Source organism: Mobula birostris, chromosome 15 (assembly GCF_030028105.1).
Source record: "Mobula birostris isolate sMobBir1 chromosome 15, sMobBir1.hap1, whole genome shotgun sequence".
Classification (NCBI taxonomy): Eukaryota; Metazoa; Chordata; class Chondrichthyes; order Myliobatiformes; family Myliobatidae; genus Mobula; species Mobula birostris.
Window position 1 is genome coordinate 62,984,169 of NC_092384.1, and position 19,062 is coordinate 63,003,230.

The 19,062-nt window shown below is 40.1% G+C and overlaps 1 protein-coding gene across 1 annotated transcript in view; it reads right to left on the minus strand.

The window, feature by feature from the left end:
• LOC140210705 (forkhead box protein C2-like) overlaps positions 1-19,062 on the minus strand; it is a 231,001-nt gene that overhangs the window by 21,835 nt on the left and 190,104 nt on the right. Inside the window, exons 3-5 of the transcript XR_011889284.1 lie at positions 12,481-12,659; positions 10,776-10,930; positions 4,936-5,095 (exon numbers count right to left, since the gene is read on the minus strand). The gene's annotated coding sequence lies outside the window, so the exon portion shown is untranslated. The remainder of the gene's footprint in view (positions 1-4,935; positions 5,096-10,775; positions 10,931-12,480; positions 12,660-19,062) is intronic.

Sequence of the window (19,062 nt, forward strand, 5' to 3'; positions counted from 1 at the left end):
TTTAGTTTTTTTTTTACAAGCCAAATGGAAAAAAAAACATTTCCAGACGATAAACTAGTTTTACGTCATTTCAACTATCATTAATAGCAGATCAACCCCTTGGCCAAGCTCCACCAACTATAGTTGATTGGAAAGAGGCTCGTTTTCTCTTTGTGTTGATAGGAAAAAGAGTAATTTAGTGAGACAATGAACGAGACGAAACGCATTTCCAAACCTCCCAAATGATTGCTCTCCTCCCCTGTTAACATTTGTCACTTCCAAGATACAATATTTTTTATTCGTAGAGATACGATAATCATTCATGTAAAGATTCAAGCTTCTTTAACTTTTTATACATTTAAAGACTAAACAGAATCTGTACTGGTCTAACCATGTAATACCCGACGTGTGAGGATATTGTGAGTATCAACACTCACAGGTACACTTCCTGTCCAACCGTTTCTGCGAGAGAAACGGTACGAGGCGGAGTTGCCAACCTATCGCTTTTGATACTAATATTCAGCAATATTTGTGGCTTTAGCAATAGTTCATTAGACCTTTTTTCACACTTGATTACTTGGTTCCAATTTAGGTGGCTAAAAGTGTAAGAAGCTTATTTGCTTTATTTCTGTTATTTTTATACCTGCTCAGGAACACTGCTAAGCGCTGAGGGCCCTGTTGTCTGCTCTGACTCAGTTGTATCAGTAAGGCTACATCTGTGGTGGTCCATGGATTACTCGCTAATACAAAAGTAAATTTTTCTCACTAACAACCCCATGGCTTCTATAATGTTAAACAATGTTAACTTTTTTCTTTCGTAAACAAGCTGAGGAGTGTAACAAGAATAACGTACAAGAGACTGATAACAGTAAAAGTGACAAAATCTGTGATAATTATATTTTATGATAATTAGTGAGTGCAACCGTGCAATACTTTGTCATATTATTAAATTAAGTATTATACGTTTTATTATACGAGTTATACACTGAAATGTAGCGATAGGCTATAATCTTGTTAATGTCTTAACTATCACTATATTTCTGTGGAGCTCTGGAATTCATATATTTCTTTCATCTTGGTTTAGTGCTTGACATTATAAGAAGCCCTATTCATATATATGTCACACCCAATTTGTGTGTACCTGTTCATTACATGAATGGGGCAAGGATGTTGCCCAGTACATGAAATGAGCAGGTACACAAACTGGGTGTGATACACGAGGGGTGATTGATAAATTCGTGGCCTAAGGTGGAAGGAGTCAATTTTAGAAAACCTAGCATTTTTCAATTATCTGAAACAGAATTACTACAAAAGTTATTAACTTCAAACTTTCTGCATAATCACTCAAAGAGTTGAACTGCACGTGCATGTAACGAGAGCAGTATAACCTTAGGCCATGAACTTATCAATCACCCCTCGTACAGCTCCGGCACCTAAAAAATTGGCAATGCACCCCTGAGCAAAACGTGCAAAATGCTGGAACTCAAGCTGCATCTAAGGAGGAAAATAAACAGTCAGTCTTCTGGGCCCAAACCTTTTATCAGGACTGGAAAGAAAGGGACACGTGCTTGGTAGTCCTGGGTTGGAATTCCCCACATATGAAAGGAAATTAAACAACTCTACAAACACATGAAAACCAAGAAGCAGCAGGTATTCCATGCTGATGCAAAGATGGTTCTGAAACTCACTGACAGGAACGAAAGATGTGAAGCACCTTCAATTACTCCAAAAGACTGAGGTTTGGTAAAATACTGAAAGGCTTTTATTTGCTGTACAATACGACCTCTACAGTGAGTGTCTGCCCCCGGACTGAGGGGGAGGGGCAAGGCGAACACCTTTATACAGGACAGTGTGGGAGGAGCCACAGGGGCAGTCAGCAGAGGGGTGTGTCCAGACAGATAACCGAGTTACAACATATATACATGGTTTACCACAAAATGCACATTCTTCAGTGTGGCCTAGGTTACCTATGGTCCAGTTATTCAAGGGAACATTCGTATGACAGTCAAGAAGGTAGAAGAGTTTATCAAGACATCACAATGCTGTCTATAAGGAGTCTGAACATTTTTCCTGAAACTGCATACATTTCCTCGAGGTGCTCCAGGTTCCTCCTGCATTCCAGAGACATATGGGCTTGTAAGTTAATTGGTCATATGGGTGTTATTGGGTGGATTGGGCTCATTGCGGCAGTCGGTCCTGTTACTGCGTTCCATCTATAAGTTTAAAAACAAGGGCAAGAAGACAGATTCAGACAGTGCCTTGAACACTTAACTCTATCCACAGCACACTGTCTGGTCCACCTTCATCACAAACCCTGTCCAAAAGGCAGGAGCTAATGGCAAAATAACAAAGCTAAAGATCGAACTCCAGATCTCAGCAAATTTTAAGGTAGAAAGCCTAAACGTCAAAGACCAAAATCGATGAGTCTGGAGGTTGAGTCCTGAAAGTCAATTCTGCTAGTCTGGGCAGAAATTGGAAGTTGGAAACCCAATGTCTGTGAGTCTTACAGTCCGAGACCAAGGACTGGGGGCTCGGAGGTGATCTCTCCCGGGTCTGCAAGTTTTTCTGTGTGAATGAAGGGGTGGGTAGGTGGGTGGGAAAGATGTTTGGTCTTGCTGTTGCTGTCTTGTTTTGTTCTGTTGACATCGTTGTTGCTGCTGCTTGTGCTGTTCCGCTGAACATTGCGAACATTAGTGCCAGAATGTGTGGCAGCACCTGCGGGCTGCCCCCAGCACATCCGTGGGTATGGTGCTTGTTACCACAAATGATGCATTTCACTGTATGCTTCAATGTGAATGTGACGAATAAATCTAAATCTGAATCTGAATCTGGTCCTGAAATAACATCGCCTCAGAAGACATTTCAGAAGCCTTTATCTCTGTCCAGTGAGAGGGACAATCTGATCAAATATGCAAAATTTGTCTTCATCTTGTTAAAACAAATTATAACAAAATTATAGCATGTCTACACCAGACCCGATCTTGGTGCAGACTTCTATTACCAAAGGTTGTGTCGCTATACCAACACTATTGCCCATCTGTCCTGTTGCACCTCAGCTGCAAAAGACCGAAGTGAGGCTAATTTCAGGGCAAATGTAAACTGTTCAACCCATGTCACTTCATTTCAGTGCCAAGGTCACTCCAACCTGAGATACTAAACTGCAATATGTCGATCATGTGAGAACGTGCTCAATCAAAAACCGAGATCCAAGTCATCATCAACTTCATCGTTGCTGTCCGTGTCTTTTCCTAGTTCGACATCCCAAACACTGATATTCTTGTGACACTCAATTGGTTCAGATTCACAGGTACCATCGTTTGTATGCCTGACACTAGTTTCCTGAAACACATCTCATTCTGAGCCCCACTGAGAGAAAAAAAAAACAAGATTTTTTCAAAGCCTCCTGGAAAAACTGTAACATCTTCTTTGACTCAGGGAATCCCTGGCTCATGAATTTTGAAAATGGAGAGAAAACATGTAGAATGACGTTTACAACTTTGAATCCAATTTGTTGTTGATACAAGCACCCCAAGCAAACAACTGCAAACACATCCATCCCTACCTGGAGTAATTTCTGTTTGTTTCAGATTAGCCCAATCTGCTCAAAATTCAAAGTAGATTTATTATCAAAGTATGCATATAACACCATTTTCTACTTTGAGATTCATTTTCTTTTAGGCATTGACAGTAAAAAAAAGAAATACAATAAAATCAATGAAAAATACACACTAAGAAAGACTGGCAAACACTAGTTGTGCAAAACAAGACGAACTTTGCAAATACAAAAACAGAAAGAAAGGAATAGATATACAGATAGATACACACATACATATAGAGATAAATAGACAGAGGGATAAATGAAGGAAGGAACGAACAAATGAATAAATATGTACATATATAGTAAGAACATAAGTTGTAGCGTCCATGAAATTAAGTTGATATGTTATGGAATCAGTTCAGGGCTGAGGAGAATGAGGATCAATGACTTCTGACATTGAGGGACTGTCTAGGAAGAGGAATGTAACTGGATTTGCTCAGAGATACACTCAGGTCAAGGGAAACTGAGTACTCTGCATCCATTGTTAAATTATGCTGTCAGCAATCACTGCCAGTGTGTGTTGGAAATCATGAAGACACACTGTCTGTTCTGAGATGTCCTTTCTATTACAGTTCTGATAGAAAGTTCAAACTTGAGGTATAAAATAAAAACAAAACATCATTGAGGCAGCTGATGAAATCCAATCCAATAAAGTGCTGCTTTCACAAGATGTTCCATCATTTGCCTTAATTCAAATTGTATTCAGGTAATAAGTAGATTATTAAGCCAGCTAAAATGCAATTTTTGGCAGTGATATAAGCTGGCATTGAGTTAACTTTAATGTGTAACATGCAGCATTAAAGTAACATATATATTGGCCAATATCACTGCCAAACATGCATTTTAAATGGCTTAATAATTTAAGTTTTGGCAGAAATTTGAAAATAGAAAATGTTTAGTATTTGTTTTATAAATAGGATAAATTGATAAATGTGAAATAAGAAAATGTGGCTGCTGGTAATCTGAACTAAAAGCAGAAAATGTTGAATATATATTTAAACATGGTTTTATAATCATATAATACCGTCTATGGCACAGGAAGCCCACAAGTACAGTCACTCAGGTAAGTAGCTCTGGAATGCAGTCACTGTAATGTACGGTATTCATTCTATACTCGGCAAGTTCCACTGCTTTGTGATTTATGATTAAAATACTTGTTATTTCTGTGATATTGGTTGAGAAGTAAGTATTGGTTTGAGCTCTTGGGAGAACTTCCTTCCTCCTCTTGGGATCATTTGTGTCCACCCAATGTCACATCATTGATAAAAGATGATAAAAGATAAAAGATGGCTGCTGGAAGGACTTGAAGGAAAGGTCCTTCTTTACCCATTCCCACAGGAAAATGAAATAAATCTTACCTCTGCAGCTCGGAGGCCCCTAGGGATGCTCCCAGATGGTGAAGGAGTGTGCATGAATGGAGACACAGTGCATTCCAGAAGTATCAGGGCTATGGTGCTTAGGGGTTAGTTAGGAGAAGTCCCAAAATACCTGGAGAGTAAGCACTTCAATCCCCTTGGCCTGTAAAGAGAGATTAGCTTTCAACACTTGCCTTGTTGATCTGGCACCACCCTCATCCTAGCACTAGTCATGTTATCATTCTGGTATGTCACTAAAGACAGCAGAAAATTTCTACCGATGTACCGTGATACGCTCTGAATGGTTATATCACCAGCTGATATGAAGCCTCCAACGCACAGGATCAAAAAATGCTGCAGAGAGTGTAGACTCAAGTACCTCCATCGTGAGCATTAGTCTCCCATCACCAAGGACCTCTTCAAAATGTGGATCCTTATGAAAGCAGTATCCGTCCAGAAGGACATTCACAATCCAGGATATGCCCCCCTTTCATTACAATCACCAGGGGGAAGATACAGGAGCTTGAAGACACACACTCAATGTTTTAGGAACAGCTTTTTTCCTTCCATCCTCAGTCCTCTGAAGGGTCCATGAACCAATGAACACTACCTCATTGTTTGTTTTTTTTGCACTATTTATTTATTTATTTATTTTATATGTACAGTGGATTCCGGTTAATTGGGGCAGCCACTTATTTGAGACAATTCTTAAAGAACAAAAACAAATTGAGAAAAGCGCCCGGATTCCCTTTGTTTGTTTTGGACAATATGCCTCTTAATTGGGACCGGACTCTGTTGCCGAACAGTTTCTATCCAGTGCCTGCTGCGTGTGCTTGTGTGGCTATTAGACACTGCACCGCACTTAGAGCAAACAGTTTTGAATAGTGCCAGTTGCATGTGGTTGTGTTCAAAAAGCAGTGATTTTGGCCACTGATGGTTGGTGAGACATAAGTAGTAAGACAATTCAGAACTGTTTTGCTCACTGAGGTTTCAGGCGTTCAGACTTGGAAATGCCAGAAACATACAGGAGTGAAAATGAAACAACTTCACTACTTCATCAAGTTATGAACTACGAATAATTTGAAGGTATCAACAATCATCTTGAATGTTACCTTTGATCCCTATCGGATACCTATCATGGCTCCAAGCACCGATTTGCATGTGACAGAGGCCACAACCCGGTACACTGCTTTGACAGACAGGCTAAACCAGGTGAGGATAACCGGTGGGTCTTCCCATCACAGTGAGGTATGGAAACGCCTGTCCTAACGTGCAAAGTCAGATACGGAGGTCTGGGCGGATCAGATCTACAGTGAGATTCAATGGCCTAGAGCCTGTTCCGCAATGTTTCATAGAGAGGAAAAGGAATGATGAGGCTCAGAAGAAGCCATGGTCATCCACTGTAACCAGGGAAGACCCCAGCTGTGACATCTACTCCTACCACTGGACCCAGGCCTCCAAGGTCGACAGAGTGGAACTGCCACAATGCAATTCCTTTTCCACTTTAAAAGCACTCCCACACAGATTTCCCGTCATTGTTGGATATGACGGACCACTACCAGTAGTATTGGTAGTGCCCTAATTTGTTCTGTATTTCCTTTAAACACATATTTGTTAATCAGTTAAACAGTAGTTTGTCTTTTTCATACATTTTTAAATATTTCCATGAAACGTTGGCTAATTAGAGCAGCCACTTAATTGGACCAGAATGTACTGGTCCTGATGTGTCCCAATTAACCAGAATCCATTGTAATTCTTATTGTAACTTCTTGTTCATTTCTAGTGCTGTCTGTAAGGAGTCTGTATATTCTTCCTGTGACCACAGGAGCTCCTGCCCATGTTTTGAAGACATATGGGTTAGAAGGCTAATTGTCACATAAGTGTAACCCGGGGGTCCTATTACCATGCTATATCTCAAAATAAATAATGGAAGATAAATAAAATCAAGAAATAAAGTAAATTATATTAAAGTTGTTTTTAATGTCTGCACTGTCACTACAAAACACAGTATTTGCCAAAGATATAATGTGAATAAACCAAATTCTGATTTTTGCTGCTAACTAAGCCCTGCCCTTTTCTTCGCAGAAGCCTTGATGATGTCTCAATCTTAAAATAGTAATAGGTCATGAATTGGTGTTAGAGGTAGAACTGTGACTTTAGCACCCTTCCTCAGAGCATTCCTCTTGAATTGCTGAGGAAATCATATGAAAAAAGCAGGCCTTTGACCAATCGCATCCACCCTGACCATTAATCACACAACTGCTGAAGTTTATTGGCTCAGAATCAGGGCTTGACAGTCAGCCTCCAAAAACTCTGTCCTCATTGAAGTCTGCAAAGTCTGCCCATTCATCTGCCCTCCCCAGCCACGCTAATATGAATGAAAACTTAGTACAGAATAGTCTCAAGTGAATGAAGTTGCATTAATTCACATCAATCTCAATAATTAACTGGGAGTCGCTCCTTTCAATGTGAGTTACTTTTTACCCCAGAGAAGAAAGGGGGCAGAAAATGTCATTGAATGAAGTTATAGAGTAGTGATCTCATCATTCAGCTGAATATCAAGAGCCAAATGCTTACAATTGACAGCCATCGAGGTAATTGACATTTTGTACTAAATGAACATTTCTCAGGCGTTGAGAGTATGAAGAACACTTCCACTTCCAATAAACATTAAATGCAATGATCCTGAGGAAGTCTGTTTAAATGCCTAGCAGGAAACCAGGTGGAAAGAATTGCATTGGTTATTCCTGACGGTGCTGATAAAGAGATTTTTCTGTTCACATTTGAATAATGACAGGAAGAAAAGAATTAAAGCTCATTAAGGGGTTTCTAATAACCCGGCAGCAGAAAATATTGAAGGGTCCACTGAGGGAACGTAAATAGCTACGATGGTGGGGCGAGTGTTTTCAGCTAAGCACATGGATAAAATTGTACCAGGTTAAATGGAAGATGTAGGAGTGCTGACATACAGCTGTTCCTCCTGGATGCACAGCAAGATCAACCAAAGCCTAAATGTCTCTCAATGTTGTTTACAAACTTCGTTATGAAGTACTGATTAGACCACAAGGACCTGTGAAGCCAGAGCAGGTATTTTCGGTGCTGCTTACTCATTAGGAGTAGTAATGACCACTCGAGTCAAGTATGATGTCCTTCTAAGAGGTTGACATCCAGAATGTTAGGATGGATTCCCTTAATGGAGAACGCCTATCCATTACTTTGTTTAATGTGGGAATGATGTATAAGCAACCACAATATGATTCGTAACAGATCAGGGTCAGCGTCCAGTGGCATGGAATGCAATATGACTGAGGACCTTTTACCACTGCATTCTTGCTCTGTCATCACTGCCATTGAAATGTGTCATCGTCTTCCACCAGTTTCGTTGTTGAGATCTTGGTTGGATTGCTCCTTGTCCATGAGTTTTCTGCCATGGGTTGACTCTATCAGGAGCAAAAGGCCAGATGACTAAAGTCCAGACGGCATCACTCTCACGGTCACAGGAACTCACAAGACTTTCCACCATGACAGGGTGATGATTGTCAGAGAAGTCCTTAATCAGGTTACTTGCTGGCACATAGTATTGACTAAAGTCTTTCTAAAGTAGCTGCCAGAGAAATCTAAACATAACAAAACCAATATGGTAATTGATATTTATCAGGCATGTCCCAAGTATCATGAACTTATGTGTCCAGTTTGCAAAATAAAATATAGTGAGGACATCAGGCCACCTGATCTCCAACCCATTTCACTTTCCCAGTATGGGAGGCAATGCCTGGACACTTTCTCATCTTCTTTACTTTCTTACATATGTGCAGGAAGATGAACCAATAAAGTTTATTCTTTTACTTATGTCCTGATAAGGCACATCAAAGTAAGTGGGATGGGTGGAATTAGAAAATTCATGGGGATAATTTTGAAACCAAGTAAGTTATCCAACTGAAGTATTCAAACTTGGTGGTTTACTAGTACTTCTCAAAAGAGTGTAAAATAGTTTTGAAGATTCAAAGTACATTTATTGTCATAAATAGTACCATGCTGAGATTTGTCTGCTTACAGGCAGCCACAAAGCAACAAACCCAAAAGAACCCAAATTAAAAAACTAAAGACCAACACCCAATGCACAGATGTACTCTGCCATTCCATCATAGCTTATTTATTATCTCTCACAACCCCATTTTCCTGTTTTCTGCCTATTACCTTTGATACCCTGACAAATCAAGAACTTACCAACCTCCGCTTTAAATATATTCAATGACTTAGCTTCCACAGCCATCTGTGGGAATGAATTCCAGAGATTCACAACCTTCTGGTTAAAGAAATTCCTCTTTACTTCTGTTTTATATGGATGTCCTTATATCCCAAGGCTGTGCATCCAATCTATCTAGGCCTTTCAATCTTCTAAACTCCAAGAAGTACAAGCCCAGAGCCATCAAACGCTCCTCATTCATTAATCCTTTCATTCCTGGGATCATTCTCCTGAACCTCGTCTGGACCCTTTCCAAAGTTAGTACATCTTTTCTTAGACAAAGGGCTCACAGTACTCCAAGTGCAATTTAACAAGTGCCTTATAAGGCCTCAGCACTACATCCTTGCTTTTATTTTCCAGTCCCTTCAAAATGAATGCTAACATTGCATTTGCCTTCCTTACCACCGACTCAACCTGCAAGCTAACCTTTAGGGAATCCTGCACAAGGAATCCCAAGTCCCTTTGCACCTCTGATTTTTGAATTTTTTTCCCCATTTAGGAAATAGCCTATGACTTTATTCCTTCTACCAAAGAGCATGACTATGCACTTTCCTACACTATATTTGGTTTGCCACTTTTTTGCCCATTCTCCTTATCTGTCTTTGTCCTTCTGCAGGCTCACTGTCTTTCCAACACTACATGCCTCTCCACTTATCATTGTATCATCTGCAAACATGGACACAAAGCCATTATTTCCATCATAGCTTCATGAAAATGATTCTATAGTTTCATAGGATGATAAAGGCGGCATGTGTCATGGTTTCCATTATTAGTCAAGAAACTGAATCCAAGAGTTGGGAAGCTTTATTGCTGTCTTATAAAACTCCAGTTAGGCCACATCTGGAGTATTGTATTCAATTCTGGTTGCCCCATTATGGGGAGGATGCTAAGGCTTTGGAGAGGGTGCAGAAGAGGTTTGCCAAAATACCGCTAGTACTTGAGGACATGTGTTATGAGGAGAGGTTGGACATACATGATTTTTTTTCTCTCTATAGAGTAACGGAGGGTGAGAGCAGATCTCGTAGAGGTCTATATGGTTATGGTAGACGTTTAATATGAGATGGCATGTATTTATGGTAAGAGGAGGTAAGTTCAAAGGGAATGTTCAGGGCAATTATTTTTACACAGAGAGTGGTGGGTGCCTGGAACGTGCTGCCAGGAGTGGTGGTGGAGGCAACAGAAGCATTCAAAGGACTCTTAGGCAGGCACATGAATGTGCGGAGAAAGGAAGGTTGAGCACATTGTGTAAGTGGAAGGGACTTACTTACTTAGACATCTGATTACTATGTTAATTAATTTGTCACAACATTGTAGGCTGGAAGGCCTGTTCCTTTGCTGTACTGTTCTACGTTCTGTGTTCAATGCACCTAATTAATGCAGCATCGGCGATCTGTTTACAAATAGTTTAAGAGCGTATAATCAATATCTCATGCCGGAGTCCAGTTTTTGATTATTTGCAAATATGTGGAAGGCAAACAGCTTCCCTGCTAAGAATAGTTAATTTATAGGCCAAATAGGTGACAGTCTGCAGTCAGATCTGTCCTCCTACAACAGTGAAGGCCTGTGGTATGCTCTTGAGACAAGATCAATCTCTCACCTTTATCCAGCAGGTCAAGGATAGCTGTAATCGAAGCGTGGGAACTTAGTTCTCGGGAAGCCAAGTTCCTCCTGATGTTATGTGTCGGCTGTACTAAACTCCTTGTTAAGTGAGCTGCTGGTATGTTGATACTGGGCATCAGACTTGACCTGAACCTTTCAGAAAGGGAGAGAAGAAAACATGCTCTCAGTAGAAACTTGCAACAGTTTTATCTGTAAGAGTTGAGAGGATGCAGTTTTCGACAAACTGTAATTAGCTGCCACAAATGATGGTTTCTATACCCACTATCTACACACATAACTGATAGTCCTGTATTATTTCCAATAGTACAGTGGATATTTATGGCCACATTGCATGGGAACTAAACACAATTGAAGTGGGATTCAATTTTCCTCATCTGCTTACATCCTGAGACTCATCCCTGCCATTGCCCTCACCAAGATATGGTGCTACAAGGGTGAGTCGTGTCCTTTAAACAGAAACAAGGTCATCTATAACTCCAGCAAGTGGGAGAGTTAATGGAGGCTTGTGATGGGATCATTAATTCTCATTAAATTCATTCAGCTTTGTAAAACTGAGACCATTTTATTCCTGTAGACTTGTGCCCTTCCCAGCTTTCTGAAGCTATGTCAACATTATTTTTTCTTAACTGGCAGCTCAGCAGTAATACAGTCTGAGCTTCATTTTTGGGGTTGCCATTTTTTTTTCATATGTTGTTCTTGATTTAACTTCTCAGCCTATTTTCATGCTTCCTTAAGGCACAAAATAGATTAGATGACTGAATGGCAGAGCAGACACGATGGGCCAAGTGGCCTAATTCTGCTCCTATGTCTTATGATCATGGGTGGAAACTCATATGAAAACTCCAGAGATCAGGATCGAACCCAGTTCACTGCTGGTGTACAACAACTGCACCTCATTCTGCCAACCTTTAATAAGCTGCCTTGAAAATATTTATTCCAAAGGCACATAATCCTTAGATTCATTACATTATTCAAAAGTTGGCTTTCTTTCTGATTTTATCACTAATGTCTGTATTATTCACATCCCAACTGTTAGACTGACTAAAGCATAGATAATGTTAATTCATTAGGGAATACTTCAGAATGTTCCTTCCCTTGGGTCAAATACTCATTGCATTGAATATAAGTCATATTTCATTTTGACAGGCCATTCAAAGATAAATCTTCTTCTGTTAATATCTGTGTCCTTATGATTGATTTATGATCAGCATGAAAATGATTGTGTAGCACTAACATGCAGGAATAAATGTGTTTCTACCAACAAATGGAGATGTATCCAAAATAATTGTGTTGTTTAACCTTGCTTTCTGCATGAGATTTAGTGTAAAGTAGAAAATCAATTACAAGATAGGGTAGCGCTCTGTAGTTTTCAGGAAATTAAAAAAGATACAAATACTTTAGAAACAAATCACTTAGCAACTATGCACATTCACAATAAAAGCTTAGCTTTCAGTCTTCTCATAGATCAGTAATGACATAGAAATGCAATGATGATTAATTTGAGCCAGTGATCTATTGACTTTAAGAGATAAATTCTGCTTCTTGTGCATGACTTTCTAAAGAGCACAATAGATCACAGAATCTCATTTTAGAACTGATGTAATTTGTGCTTGCATTTCTCTAACCCATTTCACCAATTTCAGCTGAATTACGTTGCAAAAACCCATGAAGAAAACACTTACCAATTGTGTTTAAATGACGACATGGTGGTGGAGGAGGGTGTCGAGGTGCTGACCAGGTTCATGTTGCTAAATAGAGAGATTCATGGAAATGCTTAGTCTCTGCTGGTGTCTGGACAAAGTCTTCAGGCGTCTCACATCAGGCACTTGATGGACAGCTCACGAGGGCCTGGTAGAAGGGCCTAGAGTGCATACAGATTGTGGTGGGATGGAGGTGGCCAGAATAAGTCCCAACAGCAAAACTTAAGCAAGATATCTTAACAAACAATTAAGCAACATCCCTGTTAGATAAGCCCGTGAAGTGGGCTGTTAAAATAGTTAAAATGATGGCACATTCAAAAATATTCCAATATTTTCAATACAACTAAAATGAAACAAGGTATTAAAAGAATCAAGAATTATTTGAACAGTAAGTATACAATCTATTTATCTATATTCAATTAACAATAACATATGAATTCTAACACTTCATACCTTGTGGTCTTTCTCTTCCACTGAAATCAATGTAGCAGAGCACCCTACATGTAGCAAAATCTGGGACAAGATGCTTCAACAATGGGGAAATGTCAAAGAGTCACGTAACCTCAGTGGACTCGATGAGGAGTTAAGCATCACAATTGTAGAATCACTACAGAAAAGCTGTCAGCAACTACAGGACATCCATGTTCCTGCAAATTTGTTGGTGCATTCCACAGATATTGTGGACCATAGGTTTTCAGATTGCTGATATTTTTCTCCATTGGTGTTTGGCATTTTAATGTTATTTCTTGTTCACATACAATCAAGGCACAAATTCTACAACAGTAATGCTGTTCCTTCAGCAATTATATAAAAGGAACCTTAGGTCCCACATCACCAGGTTCAGGAACAGTTATTAAGTTTCAAGCATCAGGCACCTGAACCAGCCTTGATAACTTCACTCACTTCAACACTGAACTAATTCCATAACCTATGGAGTCACTTTCAAGGACTTTAAAACTTACGTTCTCGGTACTGTTTATTTATCTCTCTCTCTATCTATCTATCCATCTATCTATCTTTTATCTATTCATTCAATAGTTTCAATATGTGCATTTAATGTCAGAGAAATGTATACAATATACTTCCTGAAATTCTTTTTCTTCGCAGACATCCATGAAAATAGAGGAGTGCCCTAAAGAATGAATGACAGTTAAGACGTTAGAACACCAAACCCCCCCCAACTCCCCCTCCCACGCACAAGCAGCAGCAAGGCAACGATCCCCCCACCCCCTACCCCCACCAGCAAAAAAAGCATCAGTCAAGCGTTCACTCATTCATTTGTTTCATTTGCACAGTTTGCCTTCTTTTGCAGATTGGTTGCTTGTCAGTTTTTGTGTGTAGTTTTTCATTTATTCTATTGTATCCCTTTGTTCAACTGTAAATGCCCGTAAGAAAATTAATCTTAGGGTGGTTTATGGTGACATATACATACCTTGATAATATATTTATTTTGAACCTTGAACTGTGTACTTTAATTTGGTAATCAGCTAAAATACAGAAAGAGGAAAAGGCGTCTAGGGCCTCCCTGAAGTTTCCAGAAATAACTTACGAAGCTTGAGAGACAGGCAACTCTCCCTAATTTTCCGGGTGTTTTTCTAAATTCTGAGCACTTCTAGGAGACATGTCAGTCAGGCCAATTTAACTGGCGCAGGATAGAATATGAAGGTAATCATAGTGCTGTCCCACTTTCAAAATGCTTCTGCATTCTGTTATAAACATGGAATTTATCATTGGATGTCTGTCTTAGAACATGTAAAAATAACAGCCACCACTTGTTCTCAACTGCGGAATCAAATATGTGGTGAATAGTTCAACTGTGGCCAAAAAAAAATGGATCTTACCAACAGAAGGTAAGAAATTCAGTGGGCTGGCCTGTCATTTCTGACAATTACAACATTTATTAACTGTTACTAAGCCAAAGGGGAGGCATAAAGTTGAATTTATTGCAAATTCCAATATTGCTTTCACCAGCAATATGATCATACAGCTCAAAGTGAAGTTTATTTGTCCTATGCAGAAATGCATGCATACACAGGTGTAATGAAATATGTCCATGATAAATTCCTGACTTTTTTCTGTTATCCATGTTAATATATTACCACCACTTTTATGCACACTTATCTTGTGCACTAATGTTCAGGTAGCTATCAAATGCCTTATAGAAGTCCAAATCTATATATGTTTTGGATTAACAATCAGTAACTAATGGTTACTGTTGTGACTGATGGTGGGTCTCAATGATTTACAGCGGTGCTGATGAACCCTGTAGAATTTTCTCTATTTCTGCATAAATAAGACCTAAAATGTGTTCAGATCTTCATTTAAGTCTTATTTAAGTCTTCATTTAAGAGACTACTAGACAGGTATATGGAGGAATCTAAGGTGGGGGCTTAAATGGGAGGCAGAGTTTGAGGGTCGGCACAACATTGTGGGCCGAAGGGCCTGTACTGTGCTGTACTATTCTATGTTCTAAAACTAGACTTGCTAAAGTCTCTGTTCATGTGTCCACTATAAGAAAAACACTGAACAAGAATAGTGCTCATGGAAAGATATCACGGAGGAACAACTTCTCTCCAAAAAAAAAAAATTGCTGCACGTCTCAAGTTTGCAAAGGTCCACCTCGAAGTTCTACAACAGCAGTCCCCAGCCACTGGGCCGCAGACCGATACCAGGCCATAAAACATGTGCTACTGGGCCGTGAGGAAACGATATGAGTCAGCTGCACCTTTCTTCATTCCCTGTCACGCACTGTTGAACTTGAACATAGGGTTGCCAACTGTCCCGTATTTGCCGGGACATCCCGTATATTGGGCTAAATTGGTTTGTCCCATATTTCCCCCGCTAAGGTAGAGCGTTCCTATGAAACCTTTTTGTGCCGAAATGGCGTGAATTGAAGAAGCAGTTACATTAATTTATATGGGAAAAAAATTTTGAGCTCTCCCAGACCCAAAAAGTAATCTAACAAGTCATACCAAATAACACATAAAACTGAAAATAAATAACACTAACATATAGTAAAAGCAGGAATTATACGATAAATACACAGCCTACATAAATTAGAAATAATGCATGTACAGTATAGTGGGGAAGATGAAGACAAAACCGATTTGTGGGGAAAAAAATCGGCACATACGCGCATGCGCACATCACATGCGCACGTCATGCATGCGCACACAGGTGCCCGCGCAAGGCTTCATGGTCATGGTAGTCTTTCTGGGGGTAAAGTGTCCCGGGATTTGACTGCTACTTTTGTGCCTTATTTGGGAGTGAGAAAGTTGGCAACCTTAACTGTAAAAGACATGTTGAGGTGAGTTTAACCCGACTTGAACACCCCACCCGGTTGGCCAGTCCGCAAGAATATTGTCAATATTAAACAGGATCTCGGTCGGGGACCCCTGTTCTACAATGCTTCTGGGCCAATGTTCTGTGGACAGATGAGACAAAAGTTGAACTTTTTGGCAGAAATGCACTTTGCTATGTTTGGAGGAAAAAAGGCATTGCATACCAACAATAAAACCTCATCCCAACTATGAAGCATGGTGGAAGGAACAATATGATTTGGAGTTACTTTGCTGCCTCAGGGCCTAGACAACTTGCAATCATTGAGGGAACAATGAATTCAAAATTATATCCAGCCATTTTACAGGAGAATGTCGGGGTAACAGTCCATCACCTGAAGCTGAAAAGAAGTTGGAGAATGGAACAAGACAATGATCCAAAAGACAAGAGTAAATTAGCATCAGAATGGTTTAAAAAGAAGAAAGTTCATGTTTTGGAATGGTGAAGTCAAAGTCCTGACCTTAATCCGAGAGAAATTGTGGAGGGACGTGAAGCAAGCAGTTCATGCAAGGAAACCCACCAACATCCACCAACATTAGGAGGAATGGCCTAATAGTAAGACAATAAGACCTTAAGACAGAGGAGCAGAATTAGGCCATCTGGCCCATCGAGCCTGCTCTGCCATTCAATCATGACTGATCCTCTTTTTTTTTTATCACCTCTTCATCCCCAGTTCATGGCCTTCTCACCATAACCTTCGATGTCATGTCCAATCAAGAACCTATCAATCTCTGCCTTAAATACACCCAGCAACCTGGCCTCCACAGCTGCATGTGGCAATAAATTCCACAAATTCACCACTCTTTGGTTACAGGAATTTTCCTGCATCTCTGTTTTGAAAGGACACCCCTCTATCCTGAGGCTGTGCCCTCCTGTACTAGACTCTCCCACCAGGGAAAACATCCTTTCCATATCTACTCTGTCTAGGCCTTTCAACATTCAAAAGGTTTCAATGAGATCCACCCCCCACCATCCTTCTGAATTCCAGGGAGTATCCAGAGTAACCAAGAGCCATCAAACATTCCTCATATGATAACTCTTTCATTCCTGGAATTATCTTTGTGAACCGCCTCAGGACCCTCTCCAATGCCAGCATATCTATTCTAAGATGAGGAGTCCAAAGGTGTGCACAACACTCAAGGTGCAGCCTCACCAGTGCCTTATAAAACCTCAGCATCACATCCTTGCTCTTGTATTCTAGACCTCTTGAAATGAATACTAACATGGCATTTGCCTCCCTCACCCTACCGAGTCAGCCTGTAAGTTAACCTTCTCCCAAGTTAACCATCTCAGATTCCTGGATTTTCTCCTCATTTCAAAAATAATCCACACATTTATTTCTACTACCAAAGTGCATGACCATGCATTTTCCAACACTATATTTCATTTGCCACTTTCTTGCCCAATCTCCTAAACTGTCCAAGTCCTTCTGCATCCTACCTGTTTCCTCAACACTACCTGCCCCTCCACCAAGCTTCGTATCATCTGCAAACTTGGCAACAAAGCCATCTAATCCATCAACTAAATCATTTATATACTTCATAAGAAGAAGTGGTCCCAATACCAATCCCTGCGGAACACCACTAGTCACTGGTAGCCAACCAGTGAAGGATCCTTTTATTCCCACTTGCTGCCTCCTACCAATCAGACAATGTCCTAACCATGATAATAACTTTCCTGTAATACCATGGGCTCTTAACTTGGTAAGCAGCCTCATGTGTGGAACTTTGTCAAGGGCCTTCTGAAAGTCCAGATATACAACATCCACTACATCACCTTTATCTATCATACTTGTAATCTTCTCAAAGAATTCCAATAGGTTTGTCAGGCAGGATTTTCCCTGAAGGAAACCGTGCTGACTTGTCCTGTGTCACCAAGTACTCCATCAGCTCATCCTTAACAATTGACTCTAACATCTTCCCTACCACTGAGGTCAGGCTAACTGGTCTATAATTTCCTTTCTGCTGCCTTCCACATTTCTTAAAGAGTGGAGTAACATTTGCAATTTTCCAGTCCTCTGGCACCATGCCAGAGTCCAATGATTTTTGAAAGATCATTTCTAATGCCACCACAATCTCTAACGCTACCTCTTTCAGAACCCTAGGGTGCAGTTCCTCTGGTCTGGGTGACTTATATACCTTTACGTCTTTCAGCTGTTTGAGCACCTTCTCTCTAGTAATAGTAACTGTACCCATTTCTCTTCTTGCACACGCTACAACATCGGGCATAGTGCTAGTGTCATTCACAGTGAAAACCAAATACTCATCTACTCATTTAGTTCATTAGTCATCTCCTTGTCCCCCACTATTATTTCTCCTGCCTTATTTTCTAGCGGTGCTATATCTACTCTCATTTCTCTTTTATTTTTAACATACTTGAAAAAACTTTTACTATCCACTTTGCTATTATTTGCTAGCTTGCTTTCATATTTCATCTTTTCCCTTCTAATGATTTTTTTAGTTGCTCTCTGAAGGTTTTTAAAAACTTCCCGATTCACTATCTTCCCACTAATTTTTGCTTTGTTGCATGCCCCTTATTTTGCTTTTACAATGGCTTTGACTTCCCTTGTCAGCCACGTTTGCACTATTTTACCATTTGAATATTTCTTCATTTTTGAAATACACATGTCCTGTACCTTCCTCATTTTTCCCAGAAACGTACACCATTGCTGCTCTACTGACACCACTGCAAGCAGCTCCCTCCAATTTATTTTGGCCAACTCCTCTCTCATACCACTGTAATTTCCCTTACTCCACTGAAATGCTGCTACATCAGACTTCACTTTCTCCCTATCAAATTTCAAGTTGAACACAATCATATTGTGATCACTGGTTCCTAAGGGTTCTTTTACCTTAAGCTCCCTAATCGCTTTCGGTTCATTACATAGCACCCAATCCAGTATAGCTGATCCCCTAGTAGGCTCAATGACAAACTGCTCTAAAAAGCTATATCTTTGGCATTCAACAAAGTCACTCTCTTGAAATCCATTACCAACCTGATTTTTCCAATCAACCTGCATTTTAATATCTCCCATGACTACCATATCATTGCCCTTTTGACTCGTCTTTTTCTATTTCTTGTTGTAACCTGTGGTCCACCTCCCAGCCACTATTGGGAGGCCTGTATATATAACTGCCGTCAACACCCTTTTACCCTTGCAGTTTGTTAACTCAACCCATGAGGATTCAACATCTTCCGATCCTGTGTCACATCTCTCTACTGATT